Below are 27,793 nucleotides of genomic sequence, written 5' to 3'. Positions count from 1 at the left end.
TGGCACCCTGAATTTGGACTTCTAGCATTCTAAGGACGGCACTGGGTTTGGGTGGCTGAGTAGCATTCTAAACTGTGAGAGAATACATTTCTGTTTGTTAGAGCCATCTAGTTGTGGTATTTCTGTTATCGTAGCACTAGATGACTACAACACGGAGGATAGGATTCATAAAAACCAACTCAGGTGACTCCAACAGGCTCACTTGTTGTGGAACTCTTGAAAGGTAGCACAGTGTTGGCTGTGTCAGCAGGGCCCGTCAATCAGGATCAACTGCGGAATTTGTTTCAAAAATAAAGGAAAAAAGAAAAAAAAAAGATTTCTGGATCCCAGACACAGATATTCTGACTCAGGAATTCTGGGGTTGGGCCCTGAAGTCTTCATTTGACAAGGGACTGGTGATTCTGATGCAGGCGGATGGCTCTGGGACCCCCGCTTGGAGAAGCACTGCCAGGAAGTAAGTGTGTTGGAGTTAGGCTGGTTTTACTACAATAAACCATGTAATCTGGAGTCAGATGTGAAACTTCTGAGTCTGAAAAATGAGGATAAAATAGCATCCACCTTGCACAGTTTCTGAGAGATTAAATGAGACATTGCACAGGTGTAAACCACAGGAAGTGTCTGTGGTCGTCGTTATTAAAGGCTTTAGAATCCTAAGGAATTATTGTTCTTACTAAGGGTTTTCTAAAAAGTTAAACTTAACAGTGTAAACTGTCTATAGGTTTGTTTGTTTGTTTTTTGGAGATGAGTCCTTCTGAAAAACAGGCATAGTACAGTTGGTAGAGTTCTCAAGGATGTCTCCCAGCCCTCTGTCTTAGGCTGAGTTCTCTAAAGAAGCAAAACTGGTAAAGTGTATAAATATATATAGACAGAGATTTATATCAAGGAAATGGTTTACGTGGTTGTAGAGGCTGGAATGTCCCAAGTCCATGGGTCAGAATAGATACTTCTCTGGATTCACGTAGCTGTAGGAGTTGCCAAACCCAAGATCGGCAGGTTGGAGAGCACGGCTCTTGCTCACAGGCTACAAAGATTGACAAATCCTAAGATTGGCAGGCAAGGCCACAGGTAAGCCGCTAGCTCAAGTCCCGAAAACCACAGGTCAGATGAGCAGGAGCCAGCTGCAGGATCCAGGACAAGCAAAAGCCCACGAGCCTTGCCAGAATAGCCACTTATATTCAACGCAGGCCACACATCAAGGAAATTCCCTTTCAATTGATTCGCTACTCACAGCAGATGCCATCAAGGAGGTGATCACATGATATCAGATCTCATCATGGAAGTGATCACAACATCATACGACTGCCAAATCATTAAGAATCCTGATCCTGCCAAATCGATGCACAATCTTAACCATCACACCCTCCTTGGGTGCTCTGTGTATGTCTGTCTCTCCTACTGGTGTGTAAGCTCCTCCACAACCCTTTTTCACCCCCACAGCACCTGGTCCCCTTCTCTGCCCTTGCAGTGCTCTGTATACATCTGTTTAATTGAATAACTGGCCCACTCACTTGAGTATTGAATGCACCATGCAAATCTAAGGCGTTGTTCATTATTCACCGCAGAGTGAAGTACATTTTATTCTTGCCACTCCCAATCTGCAACTTGAATGACAAAAATTCATCATCACAGGTGTGAAAACAAAGCAAATCCACCTCCACTTTGAAGGCAAAGCTCCAGGGGAGTGCTGTAGTCATTCTCTCCCCACACCAGGGCAACATCTTCTGCACGAACTTGGCCAAGTCCCTGCCCTGCCACTGTGAAAGAGTTCTCCATGTTTTCTGAGAATGTGGAGCCTTTGCTTCTCCAATGTAAACATTGCTTTCACTTGTGATTCCTCCTAACTCCGGGTGTTTATGGTCAGAAGAAGATTATGAGTGAAGGCAATAATGGGCTTATTTTCTTGCCGATTGTTAAAATATGGACAAGTGCTTAAAAACTCATTACCACTTGGATTTACACTTCATGGTGACTAATTACACTAATGGGAGGAAAGAGAACTGACAAGATGGGTATGGTGATAATATATGCTACTGAAGAGTCAGTTTCCTTTTTTTTTTCTTTTTAAATAATGAATAACATGGACTCGTTATTATTTGATTTGATCAAGGTCTCACTGACACTCTTGGACATTCTTGAGCAGTGCTAGAAAGCTTTCCATACCAGATTCCTCAGTCTAAATGTACACACTTTCAGCAAAACACTGCTTCATTTTCCTGCAAGAAGCCATGTGAGTCCTGTCATGAATACCTAGCCAAGACAGTAAAGAAATCCTTCAGAATGCACCTACTCAGTCTGCTCTTGAGAAGCAAAGAATAAAGCTTACTATGTCAAGAGGGTTAGCGTAGGCAAGCCACATCTCGAGAGTATAGATGTGCAGAAAAGAGGTAGGAGGACTAGCTGCTATCCTTAGAAAGATCTGTTTGCAAGGTTGGTCCCTGGTTGGCATCTGGACACTCAGATTTAGGGAAACTTCCCACAATCCCTTAACTGATAAGAGTGACTAACTGTACCAAAAAGTGTTTGTGCAAACTATGTTGCTTATGTGAAATACCTGCTTTTCTTCTGGGAGTCTGGAATTTTAGCATGTGCTAAGCAGAGGGTGGTGCCCTGGTGGTGCAGTGGTTAAGAGCTATGGCTGCCAACCAAAAGGTTGGCAGTTTGAATCCACTAGCTGCTCCTTGGAAATTCTATGGGGCATTTTACTCTGCCCTATGAGGTCTCTATGAGTTAGAATTGACCTGGCAGCAATGGGTTAAGCAGAGGGTGCCTATGTGACCAAAACCAAAAACTAAACCTGTTGCTTTTGAGTCGATTTAAACTCATGGTGACCTTGTGTGTTACAGAGTAGGACTGCTCCATGGGGTTTTCGTGGCACAATCTGTATGAAAGCAGATCACCAGCCTTTTCTTCTGCAGCACCACTGAGTGGGTTTGAGCCACCAACCTTTAGTTTACTAGTTGAGTACAAACCATTTGTGGCACATAGGGATTAAAAAAAAAAAAAAAAACTGGTTGCCATCGAGTAGATTCCAACTCATAGTGACCCTATAGGAAAGAGTAGAACCGCCCCATAGAGTTTCTAAACAGTGCTTGGCGGATTCAAACTGCTGACCTTTTGGTTAGCAGCCATAGCTCTTAACCACTACGCCACTAGAGTTTCCACATAGGAACTAGCCCCCAATAAAATCCCTATGCATTGAGTGTCCGGTGAGCTTCTCTGGTTGTCGACAGTACCCATGTTGTCAGCACTCACTGCTGGAAGAATTAAGCTTGTCCTGTGTGATTCCATGGGAAGAGGACTCTTGGAAGCCTGGTTTCCTCCAGACTTTGCTTCATGTACCTTTTGTCTTTGCTGACTTTGTTTGGTATCCTTTTGCTGTAACAAATCATAGCTATGAGTACAACTGTATATTGAGTCCTGTGAATCCTCCTAGCAAACATCAAACCTATGGGTGGTCTTGGGGATTGTAATTCCAACTGGAGTGCTATTACTTGAATAATGTAAAAGTTTCAATGATGTCAAGTGTCCAGTTGTTGTAGGCATTTAGGTTAAAGGGTCTCTTATTTCTGCTAATAACTACTGGAATTACAAAAGAATAGAACTGACTGTGTGAAAAAAAAAATTTTTTTTTTTCCTGTATTAGAAGCAGGAGACCCTTTTCACCTTTTAAACAAGACTATGCTGAGAAAAACATGCATGAAAGGGCTCGTAGCATGGTTCAACCTAACTGCAAATAAATTAGAAAGTTTTTTTTCCTCTTAAATTGATAAATGGCCCCCAACTTCAGGTGGTAATTTATTGGAAAATTAAAGTTTCTCTCTAAGAATTAGATCAAGTCCTTCTTTACCACAGTGACAGGTACTGCATAAATATATACAAATGTTGTTATTGAATCTTGAAGGCATTCCCTGAAGAAAACTTTAGAAGTATGTCATTTTAGAGGGCAGCAAAAAAGCACTTTAAGAAAAGGAAACAAAAATGAATAATGAATAATGAGTAAGTGGGAAGCTGAGGATGAGTGTCCTCAGGGAATTATTTGCCGAATCTCTGATTTTTAATGTGTGGTTCTGAGAGTTTTTTACATCCAGCCTGGCGTTTTAGAAGTTGGAACACTGTGCCAAGTCCTGGGACTTTTTATTGTACTTCTTCACCAGTTCAATCATTCTCAGGATGCTCGGGACTGCATAGAGGAGCCAAATGGTCTGGGGTCAGATATGCATTTGTTGTTGTTGTTGTTAGTTGCCGTCGAGTTGATTCCAACTCATGGAGACCGCATGTGTGTGGAGTGGAACTGCTCCATAGGGTTTTCAAGGCTGTGACCATTCAAAAGCAGATCACCAGGCTTGTCTTTCGAGGTGCCTCTGAGGGGGTTTGAACATCCTACGTTTTGGCTAGTAGATGAGTGCGTAACCATTTAAGCCACCCAGGACCCTGGGGTCAGGTATGAACCCTATAGTCTAAATCAGTCATGGTGGGAACTTTGTCTTGGCCAGGGATTGCTTTAAGTGTGAATGGGCATGTGCCCCAATTATGGCCGATGATGCATGAAGATAACCCAGCTGGGGGGCTGGCTTCTGGAGAGGTTTCTTTACTCTTAGACTGTGACTCAGGAAGAGATATGCTTCTTTTCAGCCTCTGGACGTGATCGTTTTCTGGACATGCTCTTGGTAACTGCTGCATCTGTATTACATCCAGCCTGAGGATCAAGCCCTGATGCTAAACTTGGCAGAGCACAAAGAGAAAGAACCTGGGTCCTTGATGACAGGCTTGACCCTCTGAATGAGCCAGCCTTGAAGTCACTGCCTCTCCAGACTTCTTGTTATGTGAGATAATATATCTTCTTGTTTAAGTGATTAATTGGGTTTCTATTACTTGCAGCCAAAGTATCTGTTATGGATTATGTCCTCTCAAAATATGTATTGAAATCCTGGCCCCTTTAAGAGCCGGAACCAACTCAACGGCACCTAACAACAGCAACATATAAATATGATCCTGTTCGGAGAGAGAGTTTCCTTGTTATGTAAGGTCATAGCTGAGTACGATCGATTGTAAATCTAATCACTTCTGAGATGAAGAGTAGAGGAAGACAGACTACAGAAGCAGATGCAACTACAAGGATTGCCAGCAGCTACTGGAAGCTGAAACAGACACAGAAGGACCTCCCCCTAGAGCCACACCCTGAATTTGGACTTCGAGTCTCCTGAATTGTGAGAAAATACATTTCCGTTCTTTAAAGCCACCCACTTGTGGTACTTGTGTTAAGGCAGCACTAGATAACTAAGACAATACCCTAGCAGTTCAATAGAAATATAATTCTGCTATCTTGCTAAGTCTTCACAACTGGACCAATAAACAACAGCATGATAAATGAAGAAGAATTGAAGTTGTCAATGATTTCATGCTACTGGAATCAACAACCAATGTCCATGGACGCAGCAGTCAAAAAAACCAAATGATGTATTGCACTGGGAAAATCTGCTGCAAAAGACTTCTTTAAAGTTTTAAAAGGCAAAGATGTCACCAGTGGTGTCACCGTGGAGGTGCAGGGCTGTGGACTGCACGAGGTGACATTGTCAGAGGGGGTGACACTGAAATGACTGTCTATAAAATTCTTGTGCAGTGTTTCAGCAGAAATTTATTATTTTTATAAAAATGTCCTTGTAGTTATAAACCCATTGCTGTTGAGTAGATTCCAACTCCTAGCAACCCTATGGGGCAGAGTAGAACTGCCCCATAGAGTTTCCAAGGAGCGCCTGGTGGATCTGAACTACCGATCTTTTGGGTAGCAGCTGTAGCTCTTCACTACTATGCCACCAGAGTTTCCGTAGTTAGTTATAAAAACAAAAAGCTTTTTCATGAGCCCAGCTTACATGTATCAATATACTTGAGGGTAAAACTCTATGCTAATTTACTTTTGAACCTTCTAATGCACTCTGGTGGTGTAGTGGTTAAGAGATATGGCTGCTAACCAAAAGACTGGCAGTTCGAATCCACCAGGTGCTCTTTGGAAACTATATGGGGCAGCTCTACTCTGTCCTAAAGGGTCGCTATGAATTGGAATCGACTGGACGGCAATGGTTTTTTTTTTTTTTTTTTTGGTAATGCGCTGTGGTCAGAGCTGATGCATCAAATCACATGGTTTCATCTGCATGTGCTAGAAGCATGCACTGTTGTTTTCATTGCTGCCAGTGTTTTTACAGTTTTTGATTTTGTCAAATTGTCTGATGTTTTAGCTACACTATTGTGGTAATTAGCATGGGGGGTGACATCATGAGTTACTGCACTGGGCAACACCAACCCTAGTGACACCACTGGATATCACATTGGTTACTAAGGCATGCCTCACCCACTCCATTGTCTTTTCAGTCACCTCATATGCATGTACAAACTGGACAATTAAAAAGGAAGAGAGAAGAAGAATTGATCTACTCGAATTGTAGTGTTGGTGAAGAATACTGAAAACACCGTGGGCTGCCAGACAATGAACAAACCAGCCTTAGAAGATCTACAACGAGAATAATGCCCTTTAAAAAGGATGGAGAGAACTTGGCTCACTTACTTTGGAAACGTCATGAGGAAAGACCAATCACTAGAAAAGGACATCATGTTTGGTAAAGTAGAGGAGCAATGAAAAAGAAGGCAAACCTCAATGAGATGGATTGACACAATAGCTTCAACAATGGGCTCCAACATACCAACCATCATGAAGATGGCAGAGGACCAGGCAGTTTTTGTTCTGTTATACGTAAGATTACCATGAGGTGGAGCAGAGTCGATGGCAACTAACACCACCACCACCTTGTCAAGTGAATTTGGATAGTAATTTCAAGGAAAATATATTTATGCATTTGTTCAACAATTAATTTATGGAATGTCTCTTATGTCCTGGGTACTGTGCTATATAAAGGGAGGACAACCAAGAAAAATATGAAAAAGAGTTTACAATCCAGGAGATATAAAATGGGTACCCAACTAAACATAAGGCTTTTTAAGTCATGTGAGACACCAATGCTGGTGTCATGTGGGTTATTTTACACAGAAGTTATTCTGAGTAGACATTATTCAGGATACAAATTACCCCAAAGCATGAAATTACTCCAAAATACGAAACTTCATGTTTCAATGGACAGGATCGGGGCACTTGCCCATTGACACTCAAAGCAGTCACTGGCAAAGGCAAACACCCACCATAACAGATTGAGACTCTGGGAGTAGTTAGGACAGACTGTTTAAAATTGAGGTCTTTTTGGTCTGATTCCCACTCAGAAAGGACTGCAGGCAACAGAGATCCTCTGGTCCCACACTCCTTAAAGTAACAGCTGCTTTTGTGATTCAAATACATTCTAGCATTAAGCTTTTAGACACAAATGGCCCAGCCAGTGAAGAAAGTTCAGATTCCCAGAGCTCAGCCTCCTTCAGTATGTGGACTTGTAATGATTTCCTGCTTACTCTTAGTTGGGGAAGAGGTTGCCCAGATACAGTATCCATCAGTGAATAAGTGATTTAGCTTGCAGGATAAACAAGCAGTTTCCTGACTTTTATTTGTTTAGTTTTAGTTATTATATGCTTCCCTTAGAAATGTTCTCTAACGTAGCAGAGGAGTCCCTAGATGGTGCAAACGGTTAATATGCTCAGCTGCTAACCAAAAGGTTGGAGGTTCCAGTCCATCCAGAAGTACCTTGAAAGAAAGGTCTGGTGATCTACTTCCAAAAAATCAGCCGTCGATTCCATTTTAGTGAGTGGCATCTAGGGTCTTAAAAACTACCAAGTGGCCATCTAAGATGCATCAATTGGTCCCATCTCACCTGGAGCAAAGGATAATGAAGAACACCAAAGGCTCAAGGAAAATATTAGCCCAAGAGACAAAAGAGGCCATATAAACCAGAGAGTCCATCAGCCTGGGACCAGAAGAATTAGATGGTGCCTGGCTACCACCAATGACCACCTTGACAGGGAACACAACAGAGTCCATGACGGACCAGGAGAAAAGTGGGGTGCAGAACTCAAATTCTAGTAAAAAGACCAGACTTACTGGTCTGACTGAAACTGGAGGAACCCCAGAAGACATGGTCCCCCAGACTCTGTTAACCCAGAACTAGAATCATTCCCAAAGCCAACTCTTCAGATGAAGAATAGAGTGGACTTTAAGACATAAAATGATACTCCTGAAGAGTGTACTTCTTAGTTCAAGTAGATACACAAGACTAAATGGGCAGCTCTTGCCTGGAGGCCAGGTGAGAAGGCAGAAAGGGATAGGAGCTGGTTGAATGGACACAGGAAATTGGGGTGGAAAGGAGGAATGTGTGGTCACATTATAGGGATAGCAACTAGGGTCACATAACCATGCGAGTATAAGTTTTTGTATGAGAAACTAACTTGAGCTGTAAACTTTCACCTAAAGCACAATAAAAAGAAAAAAAAAATCAGCCATTGAAAACCTATGGTGCACAGCTCTACTCTGACTCACATGGGGTTGCCAGGAGTTGGAGGCAACTCAGTGGCAACTGGTTTTAATATGGGAGAGGATAGAGTGAAAGTGGCATTGCTACGGTAAAAACAACTGGCATACGCTTGAGGAAAGCAATTTTCAGAGCTAAAAACCCCCAAAACCCATTGCCGTTGAGTCGGTTCCGACTCATAGCGACCCTATAGGACAGAGTAGAACTGCCCCATATGGTTTCCAAGGAGCACCTGGTGGATTTGAACCACTGACCTTTTGGTTAGCAGCCATAGTTCTTAACCACTATGCTACCAGGGTTTCCTTTCAAAGCTATCCACTTGTGGTATTTCTGTTATAGTAGCACTAGATAACTAAGACGCTTGCTTAAAGTATTTAACATGTCTATAGCTTTCTGGGAAACCCTGGTGGCGTAGTGGTTAAGTGTTTGAATCCGCCAGGCACTCCTTGGAAACTCTTTGGGGCAGTTCTATTCTGTCCTATAGGGTCACTATGAGTCGGAATCGACTAGACGGCACCACTGGGTTTGGATAGCTTTCAGAGCTATAGACAAGTTAAATACTTTGAGCAAGTGTCTTAGTTATCTAGTGCTACTATAAAAAAAACAAAAAAAAGTTATCTAGTGCTACTATAAAAAAACAAAACAAAACAAAATAAAAAATTTTTTTTTTGTTTTTTTACTATAACAGAAATGCCACAAGGGGATAGCTTTAACAAACAGAAATTTATTCTTTCACAGTACAGGATGCTAGAAGTCTGAATTTAGGGCTCCAGCTCCAGGGGAAGGCTTTCTCTCTATGTCAGTTCTGGTCCTTGTCATCAACTTTCCCCTGGTGTAGGAGCGTCTCAGCACATGGACCCCATGTCTTAATGATACACTCCGCCATCTAGCTCTTCTTTCTTGGTGGTATGAAGTCCCTCTCCTGTCTGCTTGATTCTCTCTTTCCCATCTTGGAAGAGATTGACTCAAGATACAACTTAATCCTGTAGACTGAGTCCTCCCTCATTAACAAAACTGCCTCTAATCCTGCCTCATTAACACCATGGAGGTTAGGATTTGCAATACATAGAGTAATCACATCAGATCACAAAATAGTGGACAACCACACAATGCTGAGAATCATTGCCTAGCCAAATTGATGCATGCTTTTGGGGGACACAGTCCAATCCTTAATACCAAGTAACCCTGCTCTAGGAATTTCTCTAAGGAGATGATCCTAAAGAAGGCACTTGTGGGAAGATGTTTAGTTGCAACATGATTTAAAATAGAAATCAATTTGGGAAAAGTGCTTATGAAAAAGAAAATTACCCAAAAATAAATATTTATAAATATCTTACTTTCCTTGAAGACCTATCTCAATTGATCACCATATTATTACTTTCCATCCCCATAATAACTATGAGGCAGGTATTATGAACTGCATTTCAAAAATGAAAGAATAGATCTCAGAGACCATGGTCCCCAGACCTTCTGTTAGCCCAAGACAGGAATTGTTCCCAAAGCCAACTCTTCAGACAGGGATTGGACAGGAATACGGGATGGAAAATGATCCTGGTGAAGAATGAGCTTCTTGGATCATGTAGACACGAGACTATGTTGGCATCTCCTACCCGGAGGAGAGATGAGAGGGCAGAGGGGGCCGGAAGCTACCCGAATGGACACGAGGAGAGAGAGCAGAGGGAAGGATGGTGCTGTCTCATTGGGGCGAGAGCAATTAGGAGTGTATAGCAAGGTGTATGTAAATTTTTGTATGAGAGACTGACCTGATTTGTAAACTTTTGCTTAAAGCACAATAAAAATTAATTAAAAAAAAAAGAAGTAAAAATTCAGAAAGGTTAAATTACTTACCCAAGATCAAAGAACTACAAAATGGAAAAGGCAGTATTTAAACCTAGTTCTTTGTATTCAAAATTCAGTTATTTCTGTAATAGTATAAGTTTAATTGATATCATACATGTATTTCAGGGCTTTCCATAGTCTTCAGAAAGATCATTTTGATGAATTTACAATATTCTGCTGATAATTATAAAGCAGCAGTTTGGAAAACATGTAATATCAAGTCAAAAGTGGAACTAGAGTCTGCCTTTACCCTGAAATCACGACGACATGAAAAATACTACAAAGAAACACTGAATAATGGAAATAGATGTTGTTTTTCTCTTTGTAGGCAGATTGACAGGCAATTTTATTCCCTTTAATCTCTATAATTTTTGTTATAAAGTTGTTTTTGGAAGAAATAATGAAATAAAGCAAACACTGGAACCTCATTCTTTCAGAATCAGACGTTCTTCCCCTCTTGCCCCCCGTTTCATAGTCCCAGCAAGCTGCACTCCCTTTGAGGGAAAAAATGGGACTGTAGTTATTGATATGCTTGATTCTAAGTAGATACTCTTCACAGATATGCTCATTTCCACTTCCAGTAATTCAGTTCATTGTTTTAACAGTCTATATGGGGGTGGGTTTTTTTTATATGAGAACAAGTGCAAGACAGTTACAGTCAATTCTTGAAAGGCTAATTCCACCTGAGTGTGATATTCAGAGTTGCTGTGAATCGTCAGGGAATTGCGTGTGAGAAATAAGGATCAGCCCTTACGGCACTTCCTTTTGATAAAAGCCACATAATACAAGTCCTAACAACACTAGGACGAAATGAAGAGATGAGCACAAAGGTGAGCTAACTGGTAGAGACAAAGAGATGAGAACTTAGAATTCGTGAAGGACTAGGCTTTCTGGGTTACGCTATGAAGACTGAAACACAGCAAAGAGGATATAACATGAAAAACTTTTTTCTATCAACATATTTGTTGAAGATTTAGAAGACGAGGTAGGGTGGATGCTGTGGCTTGGCTCACTCAGCTTCTAACCCAATTGCCTTCTAACGTGCCTTCTGCACTGCAGAGGCTGAAAATGGCATCCCCTAGCTTCCCCTGCGGCTAGATTTGCAGATGTGATTTGGAATGTGCTAATCAGAGGCACTCACACAAGACATGAAGTTGGAAACGAGGTAATAAAGGGAGAGATGCAGGTGTCGAGGCACACATTTTGCTGGTGTGGCTTGTGGCAGAAGGGGTGTGGTTCTGGCAGTTACGGCAAATCTTTCTGATTTGGCAGGCAACTTCCTGTTGGGGCAGGAGTAGCAGCAATCTTGGTAGTCGAGTGGTAGTGCCTGGCACATAATTGTCAAATATATGTGGGCTGTTATTATTACACTAAGTACTTAAAAAAAAAAAAAAGTACTTATAGCAAATAATAATATAGGGTGTTCATGTGCCATGGAGAGAGTACCTAAAGGCTAATGGAATGCTCAGTCTGACTTTTTAGGTAGTTCAGTCCTGAAGGAAATAGTTTCATGGTTTAATGTGTCTGACATTTGTGTCGCTACACTCCTGTTAAACTTCTTTTTAAAAGGAGCCTATGCTCTCAGAGTACAGCATGCTAAAAAACCAATATTTTTAGCATAGCTAGTCTCTTGTCACTAAATGTGAACATCCTTCCTTTAGAACATCCCAGAAATTTTAAACATCTGGTGAAAATGGACTAATTTAAGAGTTGGAATGAACTGTGACCCTTAGTTTTACTGACAGTATCTACTTAAACCAAGTAGGACCTGTAGCTGAACCAGGAAATCTAATGTTACTGCTTCCTCTACAAGGATAACTTCATTATAATAATAGTGAATTTTGATCAAAAGTTGAAAGTGTCAAAAAAGACATGCAGGAAGTGACTCTCTCCTTCTAATTCCCAAAATAATTTCTCCCTTCTCTCAACACATTTTTGGTGCCTCTCTTAGGACAATTCCCATTTTTTGGGGGGGGCTTATATGGTTATTTATGTATATGTCTCATCTGCCCATATATGAAACTGGAAAAGCAGCGAGGACAGGACACCCACTGATGAATTTTTGGATCTTCTAGAGTGCCTGCTAAGAATAGTCGCATACTCAAGGGAGGCAGCTGACCTATATTTAATGAAGGAATCGGTGAATTCTTCTGCAGTCCTCAGTCATGAGCTCATTAACACTTTCGAAGAAGCATTTACAAGGAACTCACGAGCAACTAAATACTCTGATTTGTTTTGTAGATAAAGGAGGAGGAAGGGAAGTCAGAATGTAATTCATGAGGATGAGGCTGCATCATTGCTTTGGGCAAGTGTTTTCTCTTTTGCTTCTCATTATCACATGCCTCCTGTAGCTGGAGGATGTGGCAAAAAGAAGACTGTTTAAGAATGTAGGAGACCCAGCCTCTGACCACTCATAGGCTATATGATCATGGTTGAGATGGTAGAACTCTGTGGGTTTTGGTTTCCTCTCTATGCAAGGGGTTGATGAGGTGATAAACTACATAGTTCCTTCTTGTCACATTTGTCTTACCGTCACTATTCCAGGAGATTGAAGCTGGAAAAGAACTTAATGGTTATCTAGCCCCAGGATGGCAATTCAACATCATCTTATATGCCAACTCTGATCCACTAGTAGTGACTTTCTGAAGCACTATGTTGAGAAGGATTCTGAGGCCCTATCTGGGCTCAGTGGGAAAGACAGGCAAGACCTGATAATTTGATGTTTGTTAATTTGATGTTCGTAATGAGGCAAGGATCGGAGGAGCGGGGGGAGGGAAGAATGCACATCAAGACATGGGAACTTATGAGAATTGGTGAAGGACCAGGCCTTCTGGGTTATCCTACGAAGATTGAAATACAGCAAAGAGGATATAACATAAAAAACCTTTTTCTACCAACGTATTTGTTGAAGATTTAGAGGACAAGATAGGGTGGATGCTGTGGCTCAGCTCACTCAACATCTAACTCAGTCTCCTCACATGCCTTCCTGTCTATACTGTAGAGGCTGGTAGCCCAGCGCCTTTACTTCGTAGGAGGAAAATGAGAGCAGTCACATGACTTGCCTAGGGTTTCAGTTAGTCAGCAGCAGGACCAGGACTAGAGCCAAGTCTCCTCCATCCCTACATAATGCGCATTTTTTCTGCACCAAGCTCTTCTTATAAGACTTTGATTTCTTTTCTGTTGCCAGCATATGTCATTGTACATTTCTATAATTTTTCTTCATTCAGTAAATTACCTTGCACTTCTCCCAAGGCGTACGCTTTTTCGACTTCAGGACATTCTGAATTTTAAATGTTTCTTTGACCGCATTTATAAATGTCATTCCCCATTTTGTCATTGGGAAGGCAGTAGTTTTCAGTGGTTAGGAGCACGGGAAGTGGAGTGAGGCTGTGTGGGTTCGAATCCCAGCTCTGCCACTGTGGGTGTATGGCCTCTGGCAGTTACTTAACTCTGTCTTAGTTTTCTCACGTAATACAGGGATAGCGATCCTACCTTTTCATTGGTTAAAATGGTGCCTGGTACACAGCAAGTGCTTAATAAGTATCAGCTAAAATGGAATAGTACTATAGATAAGGATCATTCCTTCATCCCAAATTAAAAATACATCAATAATTACAGATCTTTGTCTCTTAGGATCATCTCTCTACTAAAGGGGAAACAGCCTAACAACACTAATTATTCATACATCTCTAATGATTTTTATCAGCAACTCTGAGATTCAGAGGTCCACAAAAAATTACCTTTAACATGTAAAAATTTATCATTTTCTGATAGCAATACCTAATCATGTGCTGAGCTTACCATGTGCCAGGCACTGTGCAAATTGCTTTATATGCATGAGTTTATTTAATCCTTAGCTAACCTTAAGAAGTTAGCATTATTATGATTTCCATTTTACAGATGAGGTTTAGGAAAGCAAAGCTTGCCTAAGGATCACACTCCAGAAATCCACAAGTACTTCCCCATATTGTCTCCTAATTTATGGGCATACTATTTGCTAGGTCAGTGGTTCTCAGGCAGGGGTGATTTGGGCCCTTGGAGGACATTGGGTAATGTCTGAAGACATTTTTTGTAGTTATAGCTGGGGGAGGAAAGGTGTGACTGGCATCTCTTGGGTAAAGGCCAGGGATGCTGTTAAATACCCTACAATGCACAGGACAGCACTGCACAACCAGAACTATCCAGCCCAGAATGTCAATAGTTACACCAAAGTCCATTGCAGCATTATTCACGATAGCCAAAAGGGGGGAACCACCCAAGTTCCCTCAACAGATAAATGGATAAAGAAAATGTGGTATGTACATACAATGGAATATCATGCAGCCATAAAAGGAAATAAAGTTCTCATATATGCTACGCCATGTACAAACTTTGAAAACATTATACTTGGTGAAATGTCAGACATAAAAGGACAAATACTGAATGACCCCACTTAACTTGAAATATCCAGAATAGGCAAATGAAGAGACAAAAGTCCATAGTGATTACCAGAGGCTGCATAGAAGGGAGAATGGGAGAGTTATTGCTTAAGGGAGACCGAGTTTCTGTTTGGGGTCATAAAAAACTCGTAGAAACAGTGGTGATGGTTGTACAACAGGATGAGTGCAATTAAAGTCACTTGGATTGTGCAATTAAAGTCACTTGGATTGTACACTTAAAAATGGTTAAGTTGACAAATTATTTGCTACATATATTTTGCTACGATAAAAATTAAAAAAATGTCAATAGTGCTGTGATTAAGGAACCCTGTGCAATTATTTTCACACAGATGATCAAACTCTTCTCATGGCCAGGTAGTTACAATTGCTATCTCTATTTTACAGACAAGGAAAGGTACTCTTAGAACCAGGAAGTGGTCAAAACAAGACAGAACCCAGGTATTCTGCCTCTAGAGGCCTCCAGAGTTCCTCTCCACTATGTTCCATTTTGAACAGCTTCTTTTACTATCATCCTTGTTGGGTGTATGTAGTCAGTTTCGACCCATAGTGACCCCATGTGACAGAGCAGAACTGCCTCATCAGGTTTTCTTGGCTGTAATCTTTGGGAGAGCAGATGGCCAGGTGTTTCTCCCAAAGAGATTTTGGATGGGTTCCAACCACCAACCTTTAGGTTAGACCTTGAGCACACTTAACTTGTGGCGCCATCAGGGGTCCTCTTTTACTATTCAAATTCATAAAATCAAGTAGCACCTGCTTACCTATAATGAATTTCAGAAGCTAAGAACACTCCCTATCAGGGCAGCCAACTGAAAATTTTCACCTTGGTGGGAGTGTCTCCAAAGATTAAAAAACATTGTTTTTTCAATAGTTCAAAGAAGAAACTACTTACTATAAACCATTGATTTTTCTCCAGTAGACACTCAGATGTTGCTTTAAAATAAAACTCCTCTGAAGGAAAAGCTAATTTTAGGACATTAGCAAGCTTTTCCAAGAATAATTAGCTCTGCATGGGTTTTGACTTTAATTTTTTTTTTTCCTTTTATTTTTAGGAGCTGGAGAGCCGGGAAGCTTATTTGGGAGTAGAAGAGGAAATGGAGCTATGAAAAGACACAGTACATTCCTCTTTTTCTTGGAGGCAAGGCACAATCTGAACATGAATAACTCTCATCCTGTTCAATGAACTGTCTCAAGTACGAATAAAAAAAAATGTATATACACAGGCTATTTGGGAGAAATTGAAGAAAAAGCCAAGAACATGATGTGTCTCAACAATAAAAACTAAAAAAACAAAAACCCGTTGCCGTCGAGTGGATTCCGACTCATAGCGACCCCAAATGACAGAGTAGAACTGCCCCACAGGGTTTCCAACGAGCAGCTGGCAAATTCGAACTGCTGACCTTTATTGGTTAGCTGAACTGCCGACCTTTATTGGTCAGCAGCCATAGCTCTTAACCACTACATCACCACGGTTTCCCTCAACAATAAAGAGCTATGCAAAGAACTTCTTCACAGATTTAAGGGTAGTCTCTCTAGTTGGAAAACAACAAAAACAAGAACAATAAAAAGCAATGCTAATGAAACGGTGAGGGTGGGACGTGGAGAGAGGAAAAGAGAACTAAAAGAGCTTGAAAGGGGAGGAGCTCGAAGGGAGGAAAGAGGGAGCTTCAGTCTTTCAGAGGAATTACTAAAAAATGGAAGAACGGTGCGTAAAGAAAGTCTGAACTGCTCAGTCAGTGGGGCTGGGCGTTGGCAGGATGCCTCCTTGAACGGAAATGAAAGGTCCGGGCGCCTGCCAGTCGCTTTCCCTTTGCTTGGCGTTAGTGGTGTGCTGGGGGTGGTTTAAGAACCTCCAAGTGAGTCGATTTTAAATCTTCTCCAATAAAGTTCTCCGTGCGGCGAAGCAGGCAGCATGACAGTCGCGAATCGCTGCTCTTCGTTCTGCAGCATTTCGGGATCCTGCCAGATCCGAAACAGACAGCCCCAGACATTCCGCGACTCGGATGATTCCAGAAAAGGGAGAAGCGAGCGCGATGAATAAGAAATATGAATCGCGTGGCTCCAGAAAGAGCCTCAGAAACCTTAATTTGGGGTAACTTTGCAGACTGGAAATGCGTCCAGTGCTGCAGGTGGCAGGGTGGGACGGGCATTTAGCATTCTGGAGCCCCTACCCTGCGCCAGGCACCGAGCCTGGCGAGCCACATGCATTGCCCGGCGTGTGAGAGCGGAAGGATGGGTCTTCAAGGAGGATGGCTACCTTGTTTGCCGCTCCCTCATTCTGGAACGCTCTTCCCGAGCCTGGGGCGTGGCTGCTCCTTTCTCCGGTTCAGGAATCTGCTTGCCGCCTCTGCAGAATCCCTCCCAGGGTGCCCAGCAGCTTCTATCACACATATCATCACGCGGGAAAGCTCTTAGCCCTCACCTCTGTGCTCAGGGTTTATCAGCATTTTCTTAGTTGTTTATATACTTATATTTTCTTGTTTATGGTCTGCCTCCCACTAAAATACAAGTTCCATGAAACTAAGTACCTAGGTGCCGTTATCACAGCTGCACCCCCACAACTGTATCTGGCACACAGTAGGCGCTCAGTAAATGTTGATTCTCTTCCCACCCCGCCAACTGAGGCATTCGACGCATTTCCAGCCTCCATGCTGACCCCAAATTACCTGTTGCTCATACTCATGCTTGGACCAAAAGAAGCCCAGGAACGAGTGGACAGTCAAATTGTTTGGGATTTTCCGTCTCCCTTGCCCCTGGATGATGAACTGCATCCAAACCAAACCCATTGCCGTCGAGTCTGTTCCGACTCATAGCGACCCTATAGGACAGAGTAGAACTGCCCGATAGAGTTTCCTAGGAGCGCCTGGCGGATCCGAACTAGGGACCCTTTGGTTAGCAGCCGCAGCACCTAACCACTACGACACCAGGGTTTCCATGAGCTGCATATAAGAGCAAAAATAAAACGTTGGTCCTTTGCTAGGCCTGAAGCATTAATTTGCATTACTGCCTCCGGACGTCGCGGTCACCGTCTCGGGCCCCCGGTCTCAGAGAGAATCTCCCCTTCGTCTTCCCGCCCCAACCATCTTCCCTTCACCACGTATTTTCTCTCGTCCTAGATTCGTTGGCCACGGCCTGACTTCTTCAAGAGGTCAAGTCCTCTTCATCTGCTCGACCACATGTGCCCTCAAACCTGCCCCTCCCGTGCCATCTTTGCCTCTCCCTCCTGCCCTGGCCCGGAAACGCCATTCGACGAACATTTATTAAGTGTCTACAGCGCATGGTACCGCGCTGAGCAGCCGGGGGCCCCTTCCCCGGTCCCGCCTCAGCTTTCCCTTCCCTCTGCCCTTCCCACCTGTCCGGAACCCGGGTCCAAACTCCCGGGACTGCGTCGTGGAATTCACCGCCTTCTTCCAAGGGCATCGTCCCACCTCTCTCCCCGGGGGCGACTCCTTATTAGTAGGAGTGCCGGTCACTCAGCCGCCACCTCCCGCTCCCCCCGCTGGCCCCGCCTCCGGGGCGACGCAAGCTCCTCCCTGCGCTCCGGCTCCTCCCTCCCTCTCCTCCGGCTAATCGCTGGGCGGCGCGCGCCGAGAAGTTCTCGGCAAAGTACTGGAACTGGCAGCGCGGTCACAGCGCGGCCGAGCCAGGCGGCTGAGAGAGGCGAGAGCCAAGTAGCCGGTGCGCAGCGTGGACTCCAGCCCTGCCGCAGTCCGTCTGCCGCCCCCCATTCCTGCGGCTGGTGCGGGAACTGTCAGCTGCGGGCCATAAAAGCCGGGTTCGCCTCTTCTCTAGTCTTTGCGCGAACCCGGGAGCCCGGCACCGGGGAACTAGGCGGCGTCCGCTGGTTGCGGAGCGCGCAGGTAAGCGCTGGGGCGCCCGCCAGAATGGGGTGGTGTGCGATGGACGCCCGGCAGCGGCGCGGGCTCGGAAGGGGCTGCGATTTCGGGGGCGCCACCAGTTTCGCTCGACTGATCTTGCGCTCTGCTCCTTGTTACCCCGGGAGCGGCCGGTAAGGCAGCCCGGAACCGGGGGCAGGGTGCGGGGGGGAGGGCCCACTCGGTGCTGGCGCCAGATTCCCAGTGGTAGGGGCCCTTGTCCATTCTAGGTTCCGATCCCCAGAGGGACGGCTTCTCCGGGATTGCGGCGGAGAAAGCGGCGAGCGCAGGGGCCTGGGTTCGGGCGCCGGAGCATGATGCGGCGCGGGGGAGCTGTCCTGGGAGGCACAGGAAACCTGTTTAATTGGTCGGCGCGCTAGGCTTTACCACATCCGCGGATGAGGCGCACCGGGGGACCCGAGGGAGGCTCGGTGGTGCAGACGCGCCCGCTCGCCCGCTCGCCCGCTCTCCGGCCTCTCCTTGCCGGGCTGCTCGTCTCCCTTGGCTGCTGGCCCCGCTGGGCTAGGGCTCGGGGCTGTAGGCACCCGCGCCTTCGGGCTTCCCGGCTCCCTGGGAAGTATTTCCAACTGCTGGAGTCGCTGATCGGCACTGTTGCAGAACGTCCAGATACTTCTTTAGCCCGGGCGCGGCGCCCTGCTTAGGCAACGCAACTTGCCAGCCGCCTTTTGCACACTTGTGCTCTCCCTTTTCTGTTTCACAAACTACCAGTCTTCTCAGCTGGTACTCTTCGAGCTGAGGAAATAGGGGCTGTGAAGTTGTCGCTTTTTATGTGTCCGGGAACTGCGCAGAGAGCTTCTGAGTGCCCCCAGGTGTTGCACCTACTCTCAGGGTTTGAGTACTGGGATGAGGGCATTTAGAAATGTTTTAAACTGGAGCTTCAAAAGAGAGATTTCCACAGACAGATAGAAGCGTAAGCCTGGCTTCTGATCCCTCTCATTCCACCCCCAAGCATTGTACAAGCTGAGGTCCCCCTTCTGGCCAAGGGAGACCAGTCAGGCAGGACTGGGCTGAAATGCACTCAAGCTGATGATCGTGCCTTCCCACCAACTTGCTTGTACGCCTCTCTGTTTAGTGTTCTTCATAGCATTTATCTCGCTCTGAAATTATCTCCTTTGCTTACTCACTGTCTGCCTTCCCCCACTGGAATGTGAGTTTCGGGAAAGCTGAGTCCTTATCTAATTCATCGCTTGATTTCCAGTGTCCAGAACACTGCCTGACACACAGGTGTACGATAAATATTTGCAGAATGAAAACTTCTCTGTAAAATATGAGAAATTGTGATACAGTCGCTGGTTTTGATTTCCATCTTTATGTATCCATTTTTTTTCTACAAATAGCAATTAACTAGTTTATATTGCACACCTACTAAGTACCAGGATGTGTATTAGGTACTTTGTGTAAGCTTCTTCATTAGACATTGCTGTTGTTAGCAGTCTTGGAATTAGCCCCAACTCGTGGCAACCCCATACAGAACAGAACTAAATGCTCCCTGGTCCTGTGCCATCCCCATAATGGATTGCTGATCAGACCATTGTGATTTCACAGGGTTTTCATTGGCTGATTTTCAGTAGATTGCCAGGTCTTTCCTTCTAGTCTGTCTTAGTCTGGAAGCTCCACCAAAACCTGTTCAGCATCATAGCAACACACAGTCTGCCACTGACAGACAGATGGTAGCTGTTCATGAGGTATATTGGCCAGGAATCAAACTGGAATCTCCCACGTGGAAGATGAACATTGTACACTCAACCATCACTGCCTCCATTAAACATTATAGTAGTTTTATTAGCCATGTACTTTTAACCAGATTGGAAATTGAGGCTCCAGCAAGTTGCTAACTTTCCCAAGGTCGTCCTGGCAAAATGGGGATTCCGCCAATTTTCTCTCTAGTGTGCTGGGCTGCTTCCAAGAAACCAAAATATAGCTTCCAACATTACCGCCAACAGATATGTAGCTTTCTTCGTAACAAAAAGTATTACTTAGCTTAAAGAAGATTTGTTGTTTTTATCAGTATATTTCCCATAATAGTTGTAGACTAGATACTAAGCAGCTGCCATCCGCTGTTATTATCTCCTTTAATCTTCACAATCTTGACAGGCATTGATGTGAGATTATCTCCATTTTACAGATGAAGAAGTTGAAGCCTAGATTCAGGAACTTGCCCAGGGTTGATGGTAAATTGCTGAGCTAGGTTTTGCTAATAGTCAGAAAGACTGACTCTAAACCCTGCCCCTCCTCCACTAAGCTGTAATGCCTCTTACTCCCACTATTTAATTAGATATTAACGCATTATGATAGAGCCCGATGACTTAATGTATTAAAACTGCATAAAGTTGAGCCATAAAACTTCTGGTGCCAATATCAAGTGTCTAGCAGTAGTGTTTTCTGCATTAATGAGACTGTCACTGCCATTGATTTTTGTGGTTGAGTTTCTGGTTTGTGGGCCTGGTAGTTTGTGGGCCTTTTAAAAGAGGAGAAAAGGAAATCCTCCTGCCACCTAAATCTTTTAAAAAGCAGAGACATATGTGATCTGAAGTGCAATCTGATTGGTTTTACCCACTGCGGTGAGTGAAAAACCCAGAACGGTAATACTTGATGCTTCTTGAGGAAAGTACTGGAACACTGGCTCGTTCCTCTGTTCCCATATGTAGAATGGGGAGTTAGAAACCACTACTAATTTCAAAAATGTCTGCAACAGACTTTTAATAAAATAACTACACTTCAACTCTTCCCACTCTTGCGTTGAAACTGAAGGGGAGGAGAAGTTGGAGTGTGCCCTGGTTACCACCTGAAGAGCTAATGGCAAAATAGCAGGTGGGGAAGGAAGTAGAGCTTCTTTTTTTTCTTCCATTTCCATTCCAGTTTTTGGGTGGAGATATAATGCTTTTATCCCTACACAAGGGTCTGGATAATCAACAGTTTTATTAATAATGTACCTCTCTGCAGTACTGTATTTTCTTAATTGTAAAATCCATTTCAGGAGTGCTACAGGGAGGGCTAGAGAATCCTCCACAAACTAGAACCTCATGGAAGGGATAAGGCTTGGGATACTAGGGAAGATGAAAGCTGAAATTCCTTGCATGATTGAGAGTTGTTTATAGTTCCCTGCAAGTTTCTTTCCTATCTAAATCTAAATATTTGTTAAATCACAGGCCCTCTCACCTGGAAACCTTCTTTGTTTTCCAGTTACTACTGATCAAACCACTTTCATGCTCACCCCAACTCTTGTCATCTTCCTTCTCCCTGTCTTTCACATCTGTCCCTTCCTGTTGCTTCTTAGTAGAGACACTTAAGGACTTCTGCAGTCTGTCCTAACATTGCCTACAAGCGGATTTTCCTACCAAAGTCTCCCCTTGATGCCATCCTGGCAGAGTGAGGATTCCAGCCCATTTTCTCTCTAGTGTGCTGGGTTGCTTCCAAGAAACTAAAATGTGGTTTCCAACATTACAGCCAATAGATAAGTAGCTTTATTTGTAACAAAAGCTATTGCTTAGCTAAAAGAATATTTGTTGTTTTTATCATTATATTTTCCATAGTAGTTGTAGACTAGATGCTAAGTGGCTGCCATCCGCTGTTATTATCTCATTTAATCTTCATAGTCTTGACAGGCAGTGATGTGAGGTTATCTCCATTTTTGCAGGTAAATACATTATATTGCTAAAAAGTCTTGGATGGCTGTGACAGTTAATGGTGATAATATTAATAGCAGCAGCAGCTGCCGGACTTTCACGTGTCAGATACTGTCGTAAGTGCTGTACATGCATTATTGCATTTAATCCTCAGAGCAATGCTGAAGCAATACGGAGCAACCGTTCAGCAATACCCAATACCCAATCTCCGGGTGAGGCTAGGAAAGTTAAGTTCCAAACTACTTCACAATTAATATATGGTGGAACAGAGACTCAAACTCCAGCCACGTCTTGCTCTCTGCCTGTTTAAGCAGAGACCCCTTAGCCTAAATTCAGGGCTCTGCAACCTGGACTCAATCTCCCACCTTCATTCACCATCCCTCAGCCCTTTGTGCTGGCAGTCTGAACGATTATTCATCAACAAAGTATTTAGCCATTGCCCAGGCATGCTTGTCGTCTAGAAAGCTCTCTCATTCTCTCTCCTTGTGAAAACCTAAGTCTTTCAAGGCCGAACTCGTAAACCTCATAATACCTCCCTAACCCAATTTCAGAGCATTTTTTTTTTTTAAATCATGAGAGAGTCTGCAGTTCAGTTTTTGACCACTGAGTATGTTACTGGTTTCTCTCCTTCCTTTAACACTCTGTACCTTTCATATCTCCCACTCCCTCACCCCAGCGCCCAGTGGCCTAGTTATTTATGCAAATGTGTTGCCTCCCTTACTAGATTTTAAATACCTTGAAGACAGGAAGAGTGTGCCTTCTTCATATTTCTGTCCCTCACATCATCAAATCTGATGTCTTGTCCATAATAGGTGTTCAATTAAAAAAAGAATATTAAACAATTACATCTGGTTACATTCTGTTAGAATATTTTGTGAAAAAAGTAATTGGAGGGTGGCCTTCTCTTTTCTACTTTTTGATCCAGAATACTTTAATGCCTTCATCAATTTATGATGAAGCAACAGAATTCCCAGTTATTCAAATCCATGAAAAGCACCAATCTTGGTTGTTCTCACATTTGGACCATAGAAATATTGAAAACAAAAAACAAACATTGTTGTCGAGTCCATTCTGACTCATGGCGACCACATGTGTGTCAGAGTAGAAGTATGCTTCGTAGGGTTTTTAATGACTGATTTTCTTGGACATAGATCTCCAGGCCTTTCTTCCAAGGTACCTCTGAGTGGACTCAAACCTCCAACCTTTTGATTAGCAGCCTAACACATTAATCATTTGCACCACCCAGGGACTCCAGAGATGTTGTAAAAAAAACAAACCCATTCAAGTTGACTCTGACTCATAGTGACCCTATAGGACAGAGTAAAACTGTCTCATAGTGTTTCCAAGGAACGGCTGGTGGATTTGAACTCCCGATCTTTTGGTTAGCAGCTGATCTCTTAACCACTGTGCTACCAGGGCTCCACAGGGAGATACTGTAAGGGTATCTCAAATCTGTATGTATAACAAACATTGTCTGTAGAATAAGTATCTTGCATATTGACACTATTTCAAATATATGGTGATACTGTTATTAAAAATATATTAAAACCTCTATTGTATTCAAACTAAATTTTTGTCAATATTTTATCAGTAAATGAATATTCCAAAAATTTGACCAGACATATAAGATCCTTTATGAATCAGCACTTGCTTCCTTGTCCAGCCTTGTAACTCACTGTTCATCACTTTACTAGGTGTTCCACCCACGTTGAGGCCATGCATAATGCGCTTTACTAGGTGTTCCACCCACCTCCAAGGCCATGCATAATGCGCTCTGGCCTCCCAGTTTTTGCACAATCTTCTCTCCCTCTCACGGTCATTTCCTCCTCACCCGTATTCACCTGGCTAATTCCCACTCATCCGTTACGTTTTTGCACAGCTGTCACTTCTAGGAAGTTGTCCTTTACCTGATCCTTCTCATGGTGCTATGTGTCTACCCATTTTATATGGAGCAGTTATCATACTATTTGGTGATTTTAGAAGATTTTCATCACCTCAAGAAGAAACCTGTAACCATTAGTAGTCAACACCCCCCCGCCACCCCCAACCCCGGCAAACTTGGGAACCAGTAATCTACCTTCTGTCTCTATAGATTTGCTATTCTGGAGATTTTATATAAATGGAACCATGCAATATGTGGCCTTTTGTGTCTGGCTTTAACATAGCATGGTATTTTCGGGGTTCATCCATGCTGTAGCATGAATCAGTACTTCATTCCATTTTATGACCGAATAAATATCCCATCATATGGTTACCCCACATTTTATTCATCAGTTGATGTAATGGGTATTGCTTTTTATGTGGTTTTTAACTGATCCTAATATGTAGTCTGGGACAAAACTAGAAGTTCCTTTGAGTCTTGTTTACCATTGTGTCTTGGGGCTAGTATAGGGCCTGACACAAGGTAAATGTGCAGTAAACATCTGAATAAATAGAACATTTTACTAAATGTATAACTCCTATTATCCTGGAGTCATCAACAAAATTTATCATTAGAGACAGGCCCTCCAAAAGGAGAGAAGTGATTACCAGGGGCTGGGGGTTAGGGAGAGGCGAGGAATAATTGCTTAATGGATACTGAATTTCTGTTTGGATGATGAAAACATTTTGGAAATAGATAATGGTGGTACTTGCTCAACGTTGTGAGTGTGATTAACGTTACTGAATTACACACTTAACAATGATTAGTGTGGCAAAATTTATATTGTATATACTTCACCACATATACACACACAAAAAAGAGGTTCTAACAGTTGATTCAGAGGAGCCCTGGTGTGCAGTGGTTAAGTGTTAGGCTGCTAACCGAAAGGGCAGTTTTAATCCACCAGCCACTCCTTGGAAACCCAGTGATGCAGTTCTACTCTGTCCTACAGGGTCGCTGTGAGTCGGAGAATCTACTTGACAGCAGTGGTTTTTTTTTTTTTTTTTTGGTCTTTTAAATAGTTGTTGAAATCTCAATTTGAGCAAACCAACTGTTGAAAAAAAAAATGAGGTAGTCAGGGAAATTTGGACATGGTTGAAATACTATGATTTTTAGGATTTACTTCAAAATAATCTGGGGCTGGGTTGGAATATGGATGAAACAGGTCTGTCTGTGAGTTGATGATTGCCGAAGCTGGATGATGAGTTTCTAGAGCTTGTTATGCTCTTCTGTGTATCTGCACTGCTCAGTAGGGCAGCCACTGACCGCAGGTGAATACTGAGGACGTGAAATGTGGCTAGTCCAAAGGAAATATGCTGTAAGTATAAGGTACACACTGGGCTTTGGAGATTTTGTACAAAAATAGGTAAAAATCTCAATAATTTTTAAAATATTGATTACAGGTTGGAATGATAGTATTTTGGAAATGTTATGGTAATACATAAACAAATCTCACCTGTTTCCCTTTACTGTTTTTAAGAGGCTGCTTAAAAGTTTAAAATTATGTATGTGAGTCATATTACTTTTCTGTTAGACACTGTTGGCTCTATACGTCAAAGATATTGGAATTAAAAAAAAAGCATGGGGTAAAATGTTTTTCATAAGGGGGTCCACTGAGATGGCAAGATTGGGAAATACTGCTTTGTTCAGAGATCCCCCCCACCCCGCCAGAAGCGTATAGCAGGCAAGCTGTAGCCTTCCAGTCTAATTCTTGGGCTTATTTCATCTGTATGAAAAAATTTACAATTGTTTTATTATAATAAATGGAATAGCAGCATGAGGGAGGAGAAGAATGCTCATCTAAGCCTTTTGAAGTTGATGAAATATTTCTTTCATCTTGGAAAAATATACACTGCTCGGTGGTAATTCCATTGTTCTTAGTTACATTGTTTATACCCCTGAAAGTGAGTTTTCCCTAGACTTGCATTATAACCACTTTTGCCTAAGTGTGTTTGTTTGAAAGTCAGAATATGATTGTTTCTTGATTTCCCTAGCGTGGAATATGCGTGTAATATTATCATTAAATAATAATAAGGTACAGATTTAAAGCTGAGAAGCAGACTGCTTTCTTATAAAATTTCTTTAGATCAAAATTACATTGCTGTCTAGATGTCTGTGTTTACTCACGAAATAGTAGCCAAGGTAATACTCCGAGTCTCTGAGGGGATGTGGACTAGCTGGCTGGCCATAGAGAGTATGCTTTAACCCTGGTGGCGTAGTGGTTAAGTGCTACGGCTGCTAACCAAAGGTCGGCAGTTTCAATCTGCCAGGTGCTCCTTGGAAACTCTATGGGGCAGTTCTACTCCGTCCTGTAGGGTCTCTATGAGTCGCAATCAACTCGACTGCAGTGGGTTTGGTTTTTTGGTTTGGTGACTTCTGAGATTGTTGAGCGGACTTGAATTGAAAAGTATCTGAATATAAAGCGTAACAGACTCAAAATACAAAAGCAGCCCAACAAGAAAATACAACAGAAAATCGACAACTGTCAGTATGAAGTTTTCTATTTTCTTCAGTTAAAATACTAAATCTGTTCTTTTTTAAAACGTTGTGTGGGTCAAATACTTTCTTCAGTAAACTAACATTTCTCTATAATGTCTTAAAATATAGCACTTTTAAAGATTTCCATGCTAGTTTTCTGTCTTGATATCAAGTGCTGTCATATTCACAAGAAATTTAAAGTTACAATTTCAGTCATGTGAAACAAGCCTTCTTCCCAAATCATTTGTGGTGGGCAGTGATCTGAAATGTTTTGAAGCAAAAGCTAAATAATATGCATATATTTTCAAAATCTCACCAGCATTAAGGTTGTAGTAATTGCCTCCCTGGAATTAAGAGTGTATTGTGGTTGTCCTTCATACATATAAAAAAAAAACATATAGTAAGTATTTATTGAGCACATACTATGTGCCAGGCACCAGGCTGGGTACAGAGGATATGGTGATGAGTTAGACAGACGCGGACCTTCCCTTCAAGGGCCTGTACTGCAGAGGAGGATACGGACATTAAACAGTCATGCAGAGAATTCATTAGTTACAATGGGGTATATGTCTCAAAGGCAATGAGTCTGGATTTTAATTAATACCCTGGAGAGAAAAGTTCCATGTTTCTGTGGGTCATGATTTGGCAGCTCAAAGTCTGAGGCAGAGGAGGAAAGAGAATGTGGCTGAGGGGCCCTCAGAGGAGGAGTGGGCCCTGCCCTTTTGTTGTTTTCTATGGATTGTAGGAAGTCATGTGGAACTGAGTAGGAGGAGGATTTAACTCCCCTTTGGCGCCCTGGTGTCACAGTGATTTAAGAGCGATCGCAGTTTGAACCCACCAGCTGCCCCTATGGGGCAGTTCTGCTCTGTCCTACAGGGTCGCTATGAGTCGGAATCGACTCGACGGCATCGGGTTTGGTTTTTGGTTCCTTTATGTCGAGATGCTCTCTCCCTGCGATGCTACACACACTCTGATATGTAAGCAGATTTGTTTATTTGTTAATGGAAATTGAATCCAAAGTTGAGTTTTACCACCTTTGTGACTGAAACTGAATGAAATCTAACAACCTGTCCTCCAATGTAGCCACGAATGTAGCCTAAGGTAACTTGCCGGCTCTAATTCTAGTTTAACTCAAATG

At 42.9% G+C, this 27,793-nt stretch overlaps 1 protein-coding gene across 4 annotated transcripts in view; it reads left to right on the top strand.

Moving 5' to 3' along the window:
• Positions 1–18,287: 18,287 nt before the first annotated feature.
• OSBPL3 (oxysterol binding protein like 3) overlaps positions 18,288–27,793 on the top strand; it is a 217,753-nt gene continuing 208,247 nt past the window's right edge. For 2 of the 4 annotated variants that reach the window (XM_049894802.1, XM_049894799.1), the window contains exon 1: positions 18,288–18,594. The gene's annotated coding sequence lies outside the window, so the exon portion shown is untranslated. The remainder of the gene's footprint in view (positions 18,595–27,793) is intronic. The other 2 variants (XM_049894803.1, XM_049894801.1) reach the window with 1 other exon arrangement.

This window comes from Elephas maximus, chromosome 8 (genome assembly GCF_024166365.1).
Source record: "Elephas maximus indicus isolate mEleMax1 chromosome 8, mEleMax1 primary haplotype, whole genome shotgun sequence".
NCBI lineage: Eukaryota > Metazoa > Chordata > Mammalia > Proboscidea > Elephantidae > Elephas > Elephas maximus.
The sequence above is the reverse complement of the archived record's forward strand: the minus strand, read 5'-3'. Positions and strand labels throughout refer to the sequence as shown.